The sequence below is a fragment of the Cryptomeria japonica genome, chromosome 10 (genome assembly GCF_030272615.1).
Source record: "Cryptomeria japonica chromosome 10, Sugi_1.0, whole genome shotgun sequence".
Taxonomy (NCBI): domain Eukaryota; kingdom Viridiplantae; phylum Streptophyta; class Pinopsida; order Cupressales; family Cupressaceae; genus Cryptomeria; species Cryptomeria japonica.
The window spans coordinates 375,768,115-375,788,306 of record NC_081414.1 but is presented as its reverse complement, the minus strand read 5'-3'; positions in this window follow the sequence as shown (position 1 = coordinate 375,788,306).

The window sequence follows — 20,192 nt, the reverse complement described above, 5'->3', positions numbered from 1 at the left end:
AACATCATACTAAATTAGAAAATCAATTTCTTGACATCAATGACAAAATAATAATATCAAGATAGTAAAACATCTTTAATCAGTTATGTCCATAATCATCAACAACCTTCTCAATATCCTTGTTATATTGCCAACAATCTCCCCCTTTGGCATTGATGGCAAAACCAATTGATTTGACCATTAAGAATTCGGATTGCTATGATTCTGAAATGCTGAAATGCTCTCCCCCATACATCAGACTTCTCTTCTGGTTTTCTCTCAGTCTTCTCAGGTCTTCTCCTCTTGGTAGTCTTCTCCCCCTTGGGTAGATCTTCTCCCCCTGGTAGTCTTCTCCCCCTTTAACAACAATGCCAAAAAGCAAAGAACTAAAACATAAGTTGTTTCTGTAAGAAGTTTTTTTTTCTGTTGATGTGTATCAACTGAGTCTCGGTCAGAGCATTTGTTTACAATTCTTGTTCCCTATATCATTTTCTGTATTATCCCAATATTGTTCCAGTACACTTTCAGAAAAGCATTCTTAAAGTGTATCACTCCAGCATCAGCTCCCTAAAAGATATTCAATAGATTCATCGAAGTGATGCTTTCACCGAACTTTGTCAGTGAGTAAGAGATAGGGGTAGGACCCCTAACTTACTTCTAAGATATTCAAAAGTGTCCTTTGGTAGTGGCTTGGTGAAGATATCAGCTATTTGTTCCTTTGCGATAACATATTCCAACACCACTTTCTTTTCATGAACTTCTTCTCTAAGATAATGATATTTGATAGATATGTGCTTTGTCTTAGAGTGCATAATAGGGTTCTTTGAAATATTAATGGCACTAGTATTGTCACAGAATATAGTTACTGGCTCGGTAACTTTCTCATTTATACCTTCCAACAATTGTTTAATCCATGCAATGTTGGTACAATTCAGTGTTGCAACAACATATTCAGCTTCGGCTATTGACTGAGAAACACATCCTTGTTTCTTGCTAAGCCAACTCACTAGTCTTTCTCCTAAGAAGAAAGCTCCTCCACTTGTGCTTTTCCTGTCATCAATGTTGCCTGCCCAATCAGCATCAGTATAGACTTTCAAATCAAAATCATTTCCTTTCTGATATACTAAGCCATAATCTTCAGTGCCTTTCAAGTATCTGAAAATTCTTTTGATTGCTATCATGTGTATTTCCTTAGGATCTGCAGAGAATCTTGCAACAATACCTACTACATGTACTATATCAGGCCTACTGTGAACAACATATTGTAGTTTTCCAGTCATGGATCGGTAGAGTGTCTCATCAATAGATGCAGATTCATCATTCTTTGATAGTTTGCAGTTTTTAGTCATAGGAGTACTTACTGGCTTTGAATCCTCCATTCCAAATTTCTTCAAGATTTCCTTTATGTATTTGGATTGAGTAATGAAAATTTCATTTTTCATTTGTAGTATCTGTAAGCCTATAAAATACTTTATCTCACTGATTAATGACATCTCAAATTCTTTGCTCATTTCATTACCAAAGTTCTTGCATAAAGAGTCATTTCCACAAAATATAATATCATCAACAAATATGGCTGAGATTAGTATTCCATTTTCATCATTCTTCATGTACACGTTGTTGTTCTCACTTGTCCTTATAAAACCAATCTTAATCAAATAAGAGTGCAGTCTTTCATACCATGCTCTAGGTGCTTGTTTCAGACCATATAAAGCTTTGTTCAATTTACATACCTAATCTTTATTATTGTCTTCAACGAATCCTTCAGGTTGTTCAATGAAAACTTCTTCTTCTAATATTCCATTTAGAAATTTAGATTTGACATCCATTTGATATACCTTGAAGTTTTTGAAAGCAGCTTATGCTAACAATGTTCTAACTCCTTCAAGTATGGCAACAGGTGCAAAAGTCTCACCATAATCAATTCCTTCTTCTTGGGCATAACCTTTGCAAACCAATCTTGCTTTGTTCTAAATGACCTCTCCTTTCTCATTTAGCTTGTTTCTGAAGATCCACTTTGTACCGATTACATTTTTGTCCTTAGGTCTTGGGACTAGTGTCCATGTGTCATTCTTCTTGATTTGATCAATCTCTTCAGTCATAGCATTTATCCAATCTTCACTGTTGAATACCTCTTTTACTATTCTTGGTTCAAATTCAGATATCAAACATGTGTTCTGTCTCAGTTTGTTCCTTGTCATCACTGGATCATCCTTATCTCCTATAATCTGACTTGGTGCATGATGTCTTCTGACATATTTGGCTAATACAGGCTCGGTAGGCTCTGTATGATCCTCTTCATCACTCAGTAACTGGATATCTTCCTCATTTCCTTCAACAGTTATCTCGGTAGGACTTTTCGGTTGCACATAGACAAATTCATCATAGTCTTCTGGTTCTTTGGAGTTCCTATCATCAGTTCTTTCTGCAAATTCATCAATTTTCACATTTGCACTTTCTACTATTTTGTTAGATGATTTGATCAGACATTTAAATGCTTTGCTTCTAGAAGAATATCCTAGAAATGTTCCTTCTTCACTTTTCTGATCAAACTTGCCATTTCTATCATCTTTATGAACATAGCATTTGCTTCCAAAGATCTTAAAATAACTTACATTAGGTTTCTTGCCATACCAGATTTCATAAGGTGTCTTCAAAGTACCTTTCTTCAATTGAACTCGGTTCAAGGTGTAAACAGTTGTGCTTATTGCTTCTCTCCAAAATGTTTGTGGAACCTTCTTCTCAATCATCAATTTTCTAGCACAATCCACAATAGATCTGTTTCTTCTTTCAGCTATTCCATTCTGCTGTGGAGTCCTCAGTGTAGAGACTTGTCTTTTAATACCATGATCATTGCAAAATAGGTTGAACTCATCAAATGTGAACTCTCCTCCTCTATCTGATCTAAGACATTTTAGTTGTCTTCCTATTTCATTTTCAACTCTAGCCTTGTACCACTTAAACATTTGAAAAGCTTCTGATTTTTCTTTTAAAAACATTACTGACATCATCCTTGAACAATCATCCACAAATAATATGAAATACTTATCACCATAATAACTTTGAACTTTCATAGGACCACAAAGATCAGTGTGTACAAGATCTAAAATTCCCTTAGAAGTGTAGGACTTACTTGTAAAGCTGGATCTTGTCATCTTGCCCATTTGGCATCCTCGGCACAGCATTCTCAGGTTTTTCAAGACTCGGTAGACCTCTTACTCTGTGCTTCTTACTTATCTTGATCAGATTATCAAAATTAACATGACAAAACCTTTTATGCCATAACCAGGTGTTATCAATCTTTGCATGCAAGCACTTGTTGTGAGTAGAGTCAAGGTGAAATGTATTACCTTTTGTTTGTGTCCCGGTAGCAACTAACTTTCCATTTTTGCCATGAACTTTGACAATTCCTTTCTGAAATTCTATTCGGTAACCTGTGTTGTTTAGCTGTGCTACACTCAACAAATTATATTTCAAACCTTCAACCCAATAAACATCATTGCATCTTGCTTTATCAAGAAGTGTTATGGATCCTTTACCTCTTACCGGACATGGTGCATCATTACCAAATCTGACATAGCCTCCATCATAATCTTCTAACATAATAAACTTATGTTTATCTCCTGTCATATGATGTGAGCATCCGCTATCTATAATCCAAGAATCATTAGTGTTTATGTGAGATATTAGGGCTTTTTCTTCATACCTTTCTTCATCTGATCCATCCTTGATAGCCACATAAACAACTTCCTCTGTATCAGTCTCATCTGATTTATCATCTTCAGATTCCTCATCAGCAATTAAGCAGGTCTTTCTATCTCTTCTTCTGAAGTCTCGGTGACCTCTGTATTGATTATCTTTCTGTCTGTCATGTCGGTAATCTCTCTTTTCAATGAAATATTTGTCAGGACAGTTAGAAGCCATATGTCCAATCTTATCACAATTGAAACATTTCAAGGGTAGTTTTCCCTTATACTTACCTTTGCCTCTTAGTAACCTTTTGGCCAATAGTGCTTCAAACTCTTCTTGCTTTCTGATTTCTTGATACAGTTTCTATACCTCCTCCATGTTCTTCTGAAATCTTTCACTTGCTCCACTATGATCTCCTCCAGAGTACTTATACTTTCTTTCATTGTAATCATTAGATTCATTCAAATGAAAAGAACTAAATGTAGATTCAACTTTATTTACCGATGACCCACTATTATCAAAATTACTTAACTCAAATGCATGTAGCTTACCAATAGTAGCATCCAAGGAAACTGGCATATTAGGTATAGACCTCAATTCATTGATTGCAGAGACTCGGATTGCATAGGCAGGTAGAAGGGTTCTTAACAACTTACTTGTCACATCCTTTTCTTCAATAGTTCCTCTTGCTCCCTTGATTTGATTTAAAATCTCCTTTAGTCTTGTACTATACTCGGTTATGTTCTCACCTTCATTCATCCTCATAGATTCAAGTTGTCCTCTTAGACTATCAACTTTTTCTCTTTGAACATGTTCATCTCCTCCATATACAGATACGAGCTTAGTCCACATAGCCTTCGCATCATTGCAGTCTTCTAGATCATTAAACTCAGAATCGGTCAATGCATATGTTATTTCAATCATTGCTTGAATGTGTTCTTGCTTTGCCTTTATCTCTTCCACAGTCAATGGATAGGTTCTCGATGTAACAAAATCATTCTCAGATAGTATATAGCATATTCTCCAACTCGTGATAGATGTAGCTTCATCCTTTTCTGCCATGTGGAGAAACTTGACTTATTCAGCTTAGGTGCATCCCTCTTATACATCTTTGGATCTTTAACTCAAGTTCCTTTAAACTTTCCTTTCAGAGTCCAAGGCTCTGATACCAATTGATAATTTTGATACTTAATATAAGTACAGATTCAATAGCCAACAAGATGAGAGGGGGGGGGGTGAATCATACAAACTTAATCATTAATGAAAATATCAGATTCAACCTCGGTAACATATATCAGTCATAGAATAAAACTGTCAAACATGCAAACTCAAAAGCATATGAACAATATAAACCTCATAACACTAGATTTAACGTGGAAACCCAAATAGGGAAAAACCACTGTGGGATTTTAGACCCACTAAGAAATATACTCTTCTAGAGTATGCTCGGTTAAAAGCCAATCCTATTAAAGATTACAAAACACATTGCTAGATGTGACCCGGTTAAGGGATTTCCCTCAGATCTGTTAGGATCTTCACTTTGTTAGAAGTGACCTTGTCAAAGGATTTCAAACACTCATTTAGAATGTCACCTTGTTAGAGGATTTACTTATAAGACTGTTAAGTCCACTCGGTTAAGAGATTTCCTGTTACTTTCACAAGCTAATAGTAATACAATCTATCTGCAACTTTACATCTAAAATGCTAAAGTAGATTCTTATTTGTTCAACACAATCTAGACATAGAACTAATCTTGTCTATCTGCTGGGCATCAATACTCTGTTATTCCAACAGGTCTTCAAGCTTCTGTGCTTGGTGATCACTATGTAGCATCCCTGTGCATACACTTGCCCACATCTATTGTTTATCAACAATTCCTTATTTATAAACAATCATCTAACTGCTTAATCTCCTTGATCACATTTCCCGTGATCAATCATAGCCATCAGATCTCCAATCTTGTCCAGGTTCATTGTATCTTATGATCTGAAAAATGTTTTACCCTACCTCGGAACTTGCACAATCATCTTGGAACTTGTGTTTGGGTATTGCGGTTCAATCTAAGTTGTAGATCTTCTTGCCGACTTTCCATTGCCTTACATTTGTTAACAAACTTCTTCCATAGCTTGCCAATCATTGATCTGCTCCAGCTCATCAGCTTCTTTCATTAAATATCACATGTAAACATTTAATGCATTCTGTTATAGCTCGGTTACAACTCGGTGAATACTAAACTTTACTCGGTAGACATTTTGTCTTCATTAACCGACTGCAATAACCTTAGGGTTTACCGACTAGGTTCCTTAGGGTTTACCGACTAGGTTCTTTGCCTGATAACATAGTGTAGTATTAACCTTTACATTTTACAACATATGTATGATGTTAAAACAATCTAAAACATCAAGATCTCATCATTGTCTAACTCGGTAGAGTTGCCCATTGAATAACTTATCCCTTTATTCATCATATTCTTTCATGTGTCTTTACCAACTTCTTTATAATCTTCATATCATATTTCTTAAGATATGGCAACATCATACTGAATTAGAAAATCAATTTCTTGACATCAATGACAAAATAATAATATCAAGAAAGTAAAACATCTTTAATCAGTTATGTCCATAATCATCAACAACCTTCTCAATATCCTTGTTATATTGCCAACAGGGTATTGATGAAGAACAAAGAGCTCTTATCCCAATTAATTTTTTGACCAAAGGCAGATTCATAAATATTCAAAACGTTCTTCATATTTTTAGCTTCCCTAATGGTAGCTTCCCCCATAGTAATTGAATCATCAACAAACTATTCATGGGTACAGGTAAAATTGGCAGAGGAAGGTTTAAGTCCTCTAAGATTGCCTTCTTCCATATTTTTAAAGATGAATCTACCCAAACTTTCAACTAAAATGGTAAACAAGATAGGGGAAATGGGATCCCCCTATCTAAGATGTCTGGTACTTTTGAAGAAACTTGAAGGGGGTCCATTGACAATAACAACAGAAGAGGAATTTTCCATCAGTTGAGAGAAAAGCTGAATAACTTTTTCTCCAAATCCAAATGCTTTCATAATCCTTAAGAGAAACTGTCAGTTCACTCTATCATAAGCTTTTGCCATATCTAACTTCAGAAAGAAACCCTGATTGTTAGCCGCCTTTAGAGAATGAATATTTTCATGAACTGAAATAATGGAATCCAGAATCTGTCTACCGAGGACAAAACCATTCTGTTGGGCTAAGATAATTCGTGGAAGAATATCCAGCAGTTTGGAGGTAAGAACCTTAGACAAAATCTTGTAAACAGAGTTGCAAAGACTAATGGGTCTAAACTTATTAAGAGAATCAGCTCCAGGGATCTTCAGAATAAGGACAATGAAGGTAGCATTCAGTTCTTTGTGAAGCCTTCTAGAGCCAAAGAATTTTTTAACACCTTTACAAATATCAGTCTCCACAATATGCCAAAAAGATTGGAAAAAAAACATAGGAAAAGCATCCAGTCTAGAAGACTTATCTCCTTGAAAAGAGAACACCGCCTTTTTCATTTCCTGATTAGTAGGAATTCTGGACAGATGTTTATTGTCTTCCTCAGTCAAGGTGGGAGGAATAGCTTGCAACAAGAGATTTTGGTTACTGGCATCAAGGTTATCCACTTCTCCTAGAAGGGTACCAAAATAATCCAGAGCTTCCTTTCTAATATCATTATCCTCCATTAAAATCCCTTTATTATAGGATAACTTGGATATCCTGTTAGCCGCCCTATGCTTAAGAGTAGTTAATTGGAAAAACCGGGTATTTTTATCACCTTCCTTCAAGTACAAGGCTCTTGACCTTTGTCTCTAGAATGTCTCTTCATTGGAAATAATAGTGTGGTATTTAGATAACAAATCATTTTCCATAGATCTCATCTCTTCATAAAGCCCATCCTCTTGGATTTTATCTTGAACTTCTTTTATTTCAGATTTTATTTGAATTTTACTCTTGAAGATATCCCCAAAAATCTCTTTGTTCCAGATTTTGATTTTAGCCTTTATAATATTGAGCTTTTTAGTTATTCTGAAAATAGTTGTTCCCTCAACCTCAAAATTCCACCAATCAGCAACACAAGCTTCGAGGGAAGGATGGGATAACCAAACTTTTTCAAATCTAAAAGGGAAGTTTCTCTTAGCAGAAAAAGAATTGGCAGTAAAAGAAATAGGGTAATGATCAGAACCAATCTTGATAATAGATGCTAGAGAACAACTATACTTAGATAACCACTCAGGAGAAATTAAAGTTCTATCTAACTTAACTTGAATAAGATCAACTCCAGTTCTTCTATTAGTCGAGGTATAGTTAATCCCTTGGAGATCCACATCCATAAGAGCTTGATCATTAATGAAATCAATAAGATCTTGTTTACCATCAAGCTGCAAGAGAAGGCCTCCCATCTTCTCTTCCTCTTTTAGTGGAGTATTGAAATCTCCCATTATAATCTAGCTTTGATCAGCAAAATTAAGTCTGTCTTCAGCAAGGCTTCTCCAATATTTAGCTCTCCCAGTTTTGGTATTAGGCGCATAGACATTGGATAAAACCCAGACAAAGTTATCCTTGATATGCTCAAGCTGCACAAAGATCCTATTAAATTCAGAGATGATTTCCTTCCCTTTTATAGTTTTTTGATTCCAAAAAATCACAGTTCCTCCAGAGGCTCCCTCCAAGCTAGATCCTATAACTCCATTATTTTTTAATATTCTGATCTTTTCAACTTTATCCTTACATATCTTGGTTTCCTAAACAAGGACCACATCCAGTTTATGATCTCTTATAATGTTACGTAACATGTCCTGGTTGTGAGGGGCATTCAACCCTCTTATATTCCAGGAAATTATTTGCATACTTTAACTGGAGATAGGGTTGACTCAATGGAACATTGTGTTCCATTAGCACGGTTCTTCCAACTTTCTTGTTCCCTCTAATGTTTTAGAGATGGTCTCCCCTGCTTTTTATTTTGGCTTCAAACATCTGCTTTTTTCTTATTCTTGCTTCTAGTTGCAATACCTCCATTGGGTCCCTCCTTATTCGATTTCCCCTCTTTTGTGCCAAGAATCCTAAGATTTCCTTCTAGGATTTCCATTTCCAAACTATGTGATGGGGTTTTGCATTGGGACGGCTTTGGGCTTCCATTGGTTTGAAACAACAAAGGCTCAAAATCAGAAAGGTTAAAATCCTGCGCTTCATTAAAGTCTTCCTCAACTGCTTTTGAGTAAGATGATGCAGACACATCATCATTGGGACTTTCCTCTACTTTCTCCTGACTGACTGATCCAACCTCCTGGTCCTCTGGATCTTTTTTATTATTTAACTCTCTTCTTTGCTCATCTTCTTTAGTACTTTCTATTTGATTCTTAGAACATACACAAGCACAAGCAAGTTTTTCATTATTACTATTCACATCCTTATTCACATCCTTCTTCACCTCCTTTTCATTATTACTATTCACAAGATGGTGTTTCCTAATTGTGTTTCCTAGTTTTTGGTGGTTTTCATGAACCGGTGATGATTTTCGTGTTATGCGGTTTTTCCTAGTGGTGTAGCATGTTGTGGTTGATCTTGGCATGATTTCTGGTTGTGTTGTGCATTTGGGAATTTGAATTAGGTCCATGTTATGTTATGTAAACCATTTTATTGGTCTAGTGGTCGATCTTTGTATCATGTGATGTAATTTTATAATTATGAGTTGAGGGTTTAACCGACCTTCTTATCAAGATTGATGATTTGTATATATAGGTGATATTGTCATGTAATTTAGTGATAAGTGTTATGTCTACATTATCAGAGAGTGGTGTATGTGTGAAAAGTGATTCATCCTTCAAAATTGTGATTGAGCACAGATTGGTGTTGCAAAGAAGACATCTGAGCTTAACTGGAACTATAATAAGGAATTTGAGATGCTATTCTTTCAAATCATTCCTTCTGGATTGCAGTCTGAATATTGTTGTAAGTCAATGAGACTTCCCTGAGGGTTGTAGCCTTTCAAGTCATTGTATTTGAGAAGTGAGCTCTAGGCAGTGTGCCTGAATGCATGTGCATTCCCCATTGTAATATTTTCACATACTATTGTAGAGTATTATCTTACTGTGGGTAGGTTCCCACCATAGTTTTTCCCTTAACCGGGTTTTCCATGTCAAAATCTTGGTGTTGTGTGTTGTGCTTTCAATTTGCTTATCCTTGTTATTGCAGCAATTTATCAAATCTATATTTGTAGCTAAGTTTGTAGATTCAGTGAAGATTGATTCACCCCCCCCCCTCTCAGTCTTCTTTCATTGTTGTTGCCAATAATTGGTATCAAAGCTAGATCCTCCAGAAAGAGCCTAACTGCTTGAGGAGATCTGATATGGAAGCTATAAGTGCTATCTTTAAGGACAGTCTGAGATTTGATGGAAGTAACTATGCTATATGGAAGAACCAGATGGAAGTGCACTTGAAATGTCTTGGAGAAGATTACAAAGAATCCCTATTCCGCTCCTCTGAATGGACCGGTTACTGTAGATGAGATCAAGGAAGCTGAACATAATATTTGAGCGAAGGAAGCATTGTTGAGTACCTTGACTGATTTAGAGATGACAAATGTAATGGGACTTTAGACTACACATGAGATCTATGAGAATCTTGAAACCCTGTATGAAGGAGACAAACAAGTGAAAGTTGTTAAGTTATAGAGTTTGAAAGGAAAGTATGAGATGCGAAAGATGGGAGATGATGAGAACATACACTCTTTCATGGCTAAGGTAAATGATCTTGTCCTAAGTATCAGATGTGTCAGTGGAACCCTTGAAGAAGATGAAATTGTTGCTACGGTGCTGAGATCTTTGCCTCATGCTTATAAACATAAGGTGGATTCTCTTGATGAGGTTTGGAGTCTGACTACAGTGACAAGAGATATGTTGGTTGGAAAGATTGTTTCTTTTGAGCTTAGCGAGTTTGGAGAGTCACATGAAAAGTATGAGACAACATTTAGAGCATCAAAATCTATATCCAGAAAATAGAAGTATGATCCTGATCAGTGCAAAATATCCAGATATGAAAGAGAAAGAAGAGAGATGGAAAAGAAAGAAAGTGAGTTGGATGAGATTGAAGCATTGATTGCCAAGAGATTGTCTAAAGGAACCGGGAAGTATGATGGAAAATTACATTTGAAATATTTCTCTTGTAATAAGATAGGACATTTTGCTTCTAGATGCTCAGAGAGAATGGCTAAATATGACAGGAATGATAAGTTTGATAAGCATGATAGGAATGATAGATATGAGAAGCATGAGAAGTATGACAAGTCTAACTGGAAGTATAGAAATCAGAAGAACTGCCATTATGTTGTTGATGAAGGTGTTACAAATGATGAATCTGAAGGGGATGAAGTTGTATTTATTGATATTACAGAAGATGGACCTATACCTATTGATTCCACTAGCTATGTTGTTGAGGAGAAAGCATTAGCTTCTAAAGTTGAAGAGAAAGATGAATGGGTGATTGATACTAGTTTTGATTAATTAAAAACAGGTTTTTTAAAGGAACCCAAAACCTTGTTACAAAGCAGGAGAAAGATAAAGCATAAAAGAGGAAGAAAACAATAGTGCCTGATCACCCACACATAGAACAATTCCTAGCCAAAACAAAAAGGGAACACAAGACAAAGGAAGCAACACTAGACAGCCAAAGGAAAGCACAAAGACAACACAAGGATAGCTAAATGTTTCTCATAAGTTCTTCAACATGAACCACCATCTGCTTCATATTGATCACATAATTTTTCATTTCTTCCAGCTCTTTTTCCTTGATATCAATCTATTTTTGAGTGTTGGTCCTTGTTCTTTTTTCGTGACCCTTCTTCTCCATCTGATCCTTATCACCCTCCTTGCCTTTAATCTATTCAAATTTGTTAATCAGGATGTTAATATGGTCAACAGTGGCCTTAAGGAACTGGAAGTTTTTCTCAACTATCCTCTTCACAGTAAGCTCCATCCTATCCACTCCATTGACTGGATTGTTCAAGTAAGTATCCAGACCCTTAGCATCTATGTTCCCTTCCAGCTCCTTCACCTTCTTTTCCATTTCCAGAATTTTACTAACCATAGCCTCAATTGCTTCAGCCTTGCTAATAGCAACCATTAATTCTTTTACATTTTCAGAGAGAGGCTTCTTGCCCATAGTAGCCTTTTTTATCATATTGAGGTCAGTCTTCAAGTGACTAATCTCTTTCACCATTTTGCTAATGACCTCGCAAAAACTCTTGATGTTGTCATTACCAATGTCACCATGACAGTCATTTTGATTTCCCATGTTGTTCTCCTGACCCTCATTCTACATTCTCGGTGTGCTCAAGTTCTCCCCATGATCACCATCCAGCATTTCATCTTCCTCCTTACCCTTATTATTATCAATTTTTTCAACCTCAATATCCTCATCAGAAGAAATAATAATTTTCCTTTTCACCTTGTTTAGCCCCTTACGGGTCTTCTTGGTCCTTTGGGTTTGCTTACCCATACCCTTTCTCTTCTTGATTTTTTATGAATTTATCATCAAAAGAATCGTCCTCAGAGTCGAAAAGGTTAGAATCCACAATAGCCCCCTTTCTCTTTCCCTTGGTCTTCCCCTTGTTGTAGAAATCCTCAAACTCACCTTCAGTTTCAGAGTAGAAATTGAACGCACTATTCTCACTTTCAGTATCATCATCCCTAATTTTTTTTCCTTTACTAATGGATTTCTCAATAGTTTTACCCTTCAATAGCTTAGTGTTTGACACTAGTTGTTCACATCATATGATTGGTGATAAAAGAAAATTTGTAAGTATAAAAAGATATGATGGTGGAATAGTGAGATGTGGAGATGACAAGGCCTGTGTGATCCAAGGTAGAGGTTTTATTTTTTTTGATGGTAAGCATAATATTGATGATATCTTATATGTTGAAGGTTTGAAGCATAATATTTTGAGTGTTGGACAGATGGTTGATAAAGGTCATGATCTACAATTCAAGAATGGAAAATGCAAAATCCTAAATGCCTCTGGTATAAAGATTGCATCTAGAACTAAAACTGAAGGTAACATTTTTCACTTGAATGTTGATGAGAAAATTTGTTTGATTGCTTAGATTGATGAGAGTTGGTTGTGGCATAGGAGAATGTTTCATTTTAATTTTGATTCAATGATTTAGATCAGTTCTACACAAGCTATTAGAGATCTACCTAAGATTGTTAAGCTTGCTAATCCGGTATGTAAAGAATTTCAGTTGGGTAAGCAAACAAGAATTTCTTTCAAGAGAAAACAATATATATCTGATGGATTGCTAGATCTTGTGCATACTGACCTATGTGGACCTACAAATGTTATAAGTGTGCAGGGTGACAGATATTTCATGTTGCTAATTGATGATTATTCCAGAATGATGTGAGTTGTCTTTTTGAAAGAGAAATTAGAAGCATTGGACAAATTCAAGATATTCAAAGAAAAGGTTGAAACTGAGTCGGGATTGAAGGTGAAGTGTCTAAGATTTGATAGAGGAGGAGAATTATGTTTTGGTGAATTTAATTCATTCTATGAGAAGCATGGGATTAGAAGACAATTATCTTCTCCTAGAAACCCTCAGTAGAATGGAGTTGTTGAAAGAAAGAACAAAATTGTTTGGGATGTTGCAAGGACTATGCTGATTGAAAGAAATATTCCAAAAATCTAGTAGAGAGAATCTATTAGCATTGTTGTTTACACATTCAACAGAGTTCATGTTAAAGGTGATATCGGTAAGAATCCTTATGAGTTAAGGTTTGGTCATGTTCCTATTGTGAGATATTTTTGAGTATTTGGTAGCAAATGTTATATTAGGAGAGACAAGGATATAGGAAAGTTTGATGCTATAAGTGATGAAGGAATTTTTTTCAGATATTCAACAAAGAGAAAAGCCTACCCATGCTACAATAAAGGACTGAGAAAGATAGTGGAAAGTGCAAATGTGAAGGTGGATGAGAACCATGGGAAAGAGATCAGAGCATGTGGATATGATGATGGCCAACATATTGTTCTAAACCCTATTTAGAATAAAGAGCCAAAGCAGAATGATCCGGTAGAGACTGTTAACCCGAATGTTGTTGTTGTCGGTGAAGAAATACAGAAACTTAAAAATGAGAATAATCAGAAGACTCCAAAGTATGTAAGATTGAATCATTCTGAAAATTACATTATTGGAGATAACAATAAAGGTTTGATGACTAGAAGAAGGCTAGCTGCTGAAGAAGTATGTTTCATTTCTAAAATTGAACCTAAAGATGTTGTTGAAGCCTATAAAGATGAAAATTGGATGAGAGATATGGAAGAAGAATTAAATCGGATTGAAAAGATTAACACTTGGGAGCTTGTGCCTAGACCTAAAGACAAGAATGTTATAGGTACTAAATGGGTATTCGGAAACAAATTGAATGAAGGCGGTGAAGTTGTCAAAAATAAAGAAAGGCTGGTATGCAAATGATATTCTCAGAAAAAAAGAATTTATTATGAGGAGACTTTTGCTCTAGTGGCCAGACTTGAAGCTATTAGACTGCTACTTGCATTTGATGCCTATAAAGATTTTAAGGTATATCAGATGGATGTCAAATTTGCCTTTTTGAATGGTGATCTTGAGGAAGAAGTCTACATTGAGAAAATTGATAGATTTTCATTATCAGATGATGGAGACATGGTATGTAAAATAAAGAAAGCTCTTTATGGATTGAAGCAATCCCCTAGAGCCTGGTATGCTAGATTAGATAAATATTTGTTGAACTTGGGATTTAATAAAGGTGTTGTTGATAGTAATTTGTACTTTAAGATTGAGAATGATAACATCTTGATTGTTGAAGTCTTTGTTGGTGATATTATCTTTGGAGATGATAACTTGAGCATGAAGTTTACCAATGATATGCAAAAAGAATTTGAGATGTCTATGATTGGTGAGATGAAATTCTTCTTAAGTTTGCTGATTTCATAGATGGGAAAAGATATATTCATATCTCAAACTAAATATGTGAAGGAATTGCTAAAGAAGTTTGGGTTAGATGACTCCAAACCTGTTGGAACTCCTATGGTGAATGGTTGCAAATTTTCTAAGAATGATGAATCTCTGAAAGCTATCATAGTTTGTAGAGATCTATGGTTGGTGGACTATTATATCTTACTCAAACTAGGCTAGACATTATGCATGTTGTGTGCATGACTGTTAGATATCAAGCTGATCCGAAAGAGAGTCGCATCACTACTGTTAAGAGGATATTCAGATACTTGAAGGGAACTATGGATTATGGCTTGTGTTATCCGAGGAATGATGACTTCATGCTATTTACTTATACTGATGCGGATTGGGCTGGTGATGTTGATGAACGAAATAGCACTACTGGTGGAGCATTCTTTTTGGGTAAGAAAATGGTTTCACGGGCTATTAAGAAACAAGATTCAGTGTCCTTATCTATTGTTGAAGCTGAGTACATTGTTGTTGCTAGTAATTGCACTCAGGTAGTTTGGATGAAGCAAATATTTAAGGATATCAAAGTTATCTATGATGAGCCTACTGTCATATATTTTGATAATTCAAGTGCTATTAACATGTCAAAGAATCTAGTGCAACAATCAAAGACTAAACATGTGTCAATCAAATATCATTACTTGAGAGAACAAGACAATGAAGAGAAAGTGAAGCTAGAGTATGTATTTACAAAGGAACAAATTGTTGATATTATCACCAAGCCTTTGCCTGCAGTTACATTTGTCTATTTGAGAGACAAATTAGGGGTATCCACCCCTCCTAATGAGAACTAGATGCATTAAGTTTCATCAATCAGGTGGATCTCAGAGCCTTATCTTTCTATCTGGATTGATGAGTTGGTGCTTCTCCTCTAGTGGAGTAGTCTGTGTTTTAGGGGGAGAGAAAGTTTAGTTTTTTTGTTTGATATCTTTGGCATTTATGTCAAAGGGGGAGAGAGATCATGTGAAAAACTTCTTTATCTATTACTGATCTTAGGGGGAGTTTGTTAGAGATATCTTCTTTCTTTGCATTGACTGTTTTTCACATTCATATGTTGTCATCAATGGCAAAGGGGGATATTGTTAGAGTCTATTAGACATTGTTGCTACTAGGATATTTTTTTGTCATTGATGTCAACGTATCCTTGTGATTTTCTCTGGTGATTGTTAATTGAAAAGATCTTATGATCCGATTTTGTAGTTTTGTTTTGATGTATTGGTGCTTTGCAGAGCTCGGTATTTCCTCCGGTATATTCTGGTGCGATCAGATATTGAGATGATATTTTGGGATATTGTTTGGGATGGTCTTGTGTATCTTCATTTCAGATGGTTCATGATTTGGTACTCCGCAAGTTATCTTTCTTCGTGATAGTTGTTGATTGGTTGTATTCTTGAGTTTCAGATGTTGACAGATGAAGATTTGATAAGTGGTGTGGGTGCAACTGTTACTGATGATTATAACATGCTTGCTGGTGTTTCCTAATTATGTCCTATTTGTTTTGATGATCCGTATTGACCGTTGTGCAAGTTTTTTGTGGTTTTCATGAACCGGTGATGATTTTTCGTGTTATGCGGTTGATCTTGGCATGATTTACGGTGGTGTTGTGCGTTTGGGAATTTGAATTAGGTCCATTTTATGTTGTGTAAATCATTGTATTGGTCTGGTCATCGATCTTTTTATCATGTGATGTAATTTTGTAATTATGAGTTTAGGGTTTAGTCGACCTTGCTGTCAAGGTTGATGATTTGTATATATAGGTGATATTGTCTTGTAATTTAGTTATAAGTGTTGTGTCTGCATTATCAGAGAGTGGTGTATGTGCAAACAATGATTCATCCTTCGACATTGTGATTGAGAAAATATTGGTGTTGCAGAGCAGACATCTGAGCTTAACCGCAACTATAATCAAGCTTTTAGAGATGCTATTCTTTCAATTCATTCCTTCCAGATTGTAATACAAATCTTGTTTTAAGTCAGTGAGACTTTCCTGAGGGTTGTAGTCTTCTAGGTCATTGTATTTGAGAAGTGAGATCTAGGTAGTATTCCTAAATGCATCTGCATTCCCCATTGTAATATTTTCACATACTACTATAGATTATCATCTTACTGTGGGTAGGTTCCCACCATGGTTTTTCCCTTAACCGGGTTTTCCACGTCAAAATCTTGGTGTTGTGTGTTGTACTTTCAATTTTCTTATCTTTGTTATTGCAGCAGTTTATCATATATGTATTTGTAACTAACTTTATAGATCTGGTGAAGACTGATTCACCCCCCCCCTCGCAGTCTTCCTTCATTGTTGTTGCCAATAGGGAGAAAGTAAATGCTACCATGGTAAAACCCAAACTTAAATAGATATCTGTCAATAATGGATATCCCTTTTGTTGAATATTTTTAAAAAATGAAAAATATAATATATTATATATATAATATGTTATAACATATGATATATTATATATTATAATATATAATATATCATATGTTATACTATTATAACATAGTGCATATATGATAATAAAAAAAAACCGCCACCAAATGGATATCTGTTACTTGTGACATAGTAAAAAGAAAAACCCGACACAAGAGGGTCATTTTACCAATGTTAGCAATGTTTTCAGTGGATGGAGGAGAGCACAAAAAATGAATATCAGAAATCAATTGATATCTGTTTCGAACAAGAAAATCTTCTTGCCAAATTCTACAACATATGTTGATATCATACCCCTTTTACCTTTTTTTTTTTGCATGTTTTTTTGTATTATATGAAAAATTAGGTTTTTTAATATAAATTATAGTTTTTAGTTGAAATTTTCTTATTTTTTAAATTGTTTTGCTTCAACTAGGCCTATCCATGGAAGACAATGAAAACCCAGCCCCACCATATCCTACCTCACCACCAAACCCTTCCCAACAAAACCCTTGTTCAATTGAAAACTTGGTTAATGCAAATCTGACATAATTGAAGGATATTTACCAGTTGTACCGTAGGTACCCTCATTTGTATCCAATGATAAACTCCCTAGATGTCATCATTTCCAATATGGAAACCTTCACATCCTAGCATGTGCATTTATATAGTGGCAAGATGCCATGAGGCAACAATATATTGATGGATTATCATATGATCAAGTTAAAGACTTGAAATTTCTAAAGCCAAATTAGCCACACTTTTTGAGAATCCCAAAACAAGACAAATTGATGATGTCTAGAAAAGCCCAAATATTCAATTTAATGGTGCCAATATCAAGGTATAATGGATAACTTTTGATAAACCACCCACCAATGATCTTGACGTCCCCTTATATTTCCTTAGAAAACTATATGTTGGGTTTATCTTGGGTAAGAAATCCAACTATTTTGACATGAGAATTTTCCAAGGTGTGGGTGGAGGAATGCCTCAGGATAGACCTAGGGAAATTCGAGTGGTAAAAGGATTATATGTTCTCCCTCCTTCTAGTCTTCTCCCACGTCCTATACAATATCTAGACATTATTCCCAATGCAGTTGCATAAAGCATCATGACCATGCACTCTTTAAGCCACCATTTAATCACCTAGTACTCTTAGTTTGCTCAATCGTTTGACCTTGAGACACCAGGTGGATTGGTTGATGGTGGTGTACCCTCATCATCTCCACATATTTGTGTGCCACCCATGCACTATGTGCAAGCACACATGTTTGGGCCCACTTGGAAATCCTATTAAGCCTCCCATTGACACATCCAAGTATGAGGTCCCTCACTTGTCATATGTAGGAGATGAGACAATAGGGGTGAGAACATATGTTGCAGTGTCATTGAGTGCCAAAGTTGAAGCAGTGATAAGACTTAAGTTGTAATTTCATAGTGTATTAAATTATATTAAAAATTAATATTTATAAAAAGATATTAGTATTAACATGTATATTTATGTGGGATTTAACAGTTGATGTCTGAGGACAATTTGAGATAGGTTCATTAGGACACCATATGGACCATTTCATCTAGCCTAGAGAGTTACATAGTATAATTTTTTGCACATGCATGTTTACAAATTTTATATTGTATATGTATATTTTATTTAAATTGTCATTAAATAAACTATATATTAATTTATATATGTCAATCTCATTTTACTCTTGCATGAAACTCTTAGTGTAGGTGAGGTGTCACATTTCCTAGCCTTCAAGACCACAACAATTGATCGAGCAAAGGTAATCGAACACAACTTTTGTTGAATTCTTAGTTTCAAGAGCTTACATGTAATTTACATAACTTATTGTACAACATTTAATTTGTTGGCAATTGACACTCTATTGGTTGGTTTCACTATGTTGTCATTGATGGAAACATGATTTTGAGTTCCGGCTTCATATAGTGTACCTATAGGCACCTCACAAATTCTACACCGGCACCAACACTGGCAGGACAGAAAGACTTCTTTGGTCACCGACAATGCAAGCCAACATGGTATAGTTAAGGTTATCGACATTGGAGGTCGACTTATCTTGGATACGACATCGACAACTTTTTTTAATGTTTATTCATTTATGTTATGTGGCCAACATGTAATATGATTTTGTGTATATCTTTGTAAGCCGACATAAGGCATAAATTTGTATATGGTATATAGGGCAGATTGATTAGATCATTTTGATATGATAGGGATGTAATGTAATGGATATGTAAATGTAATATGATGCGAAATATATCAGAGATATTATGTATGTGATGAATTTATTGTAAGGGTTATTCGGATAAAGGGGTTTAGGGTTTCAACCGGAACAGACAGAGATTAAACTGGAACTAAGAAGATGCTATCTTAGCAATTCATATTTCTCCAGATTGTTGTCTATAATTTTATGTATTCAATGAGGCTCCTATTGTGATTGAGTAGTGTGCTCTAGGCTGTAAGACTTCCTACAAGTGCAGGCCCATCATATATTGTAATATCTCTTCATATGGCCAATGGATTGATAATGTGGATCACAAATCCCATGGTGGTTTTTCCTTATTGAGGTTTTCCACGTATAAATTTGTGTGTCATGGTTCTCATTTATGTGTTTGTCTTATTGGTTGCTTTACTTCTTTCAATTCTGTTTATACCGGTATATCGGTTGGTGCATGAATGTTTTGTTAAGGCTAAAATCTACTATTCTAGTATAAAACTGATTCACCCCCCCCCCCCCTCAGTGTTATTGGTTTCCAACAATTGCTATCAAAGCCTTATGCCTCGGAGGAAGTTTAACAGCTTGAGGAAGATCCTAAAACCGGAATAATTGAATATGGCTTTAGAGAAGCATCTTGAGATGGCACTTGAAGATTATGATGTTGAAAGATTGAAGAACTTAAAGCTACAAGATGAGTTGAATTATGCTAAGGAATTCATTCTTATCCTACAAGAGAGGCTATCATCTATTCAAGCTAGGAGGAAGGAACTTTTGCAAAATCAAGATGATGAAGAGAAAAATGCACTTAAGGAACAATGTCAGAAATTGAGTCGGGAGAACATGGTTATGAAGAATGAAAT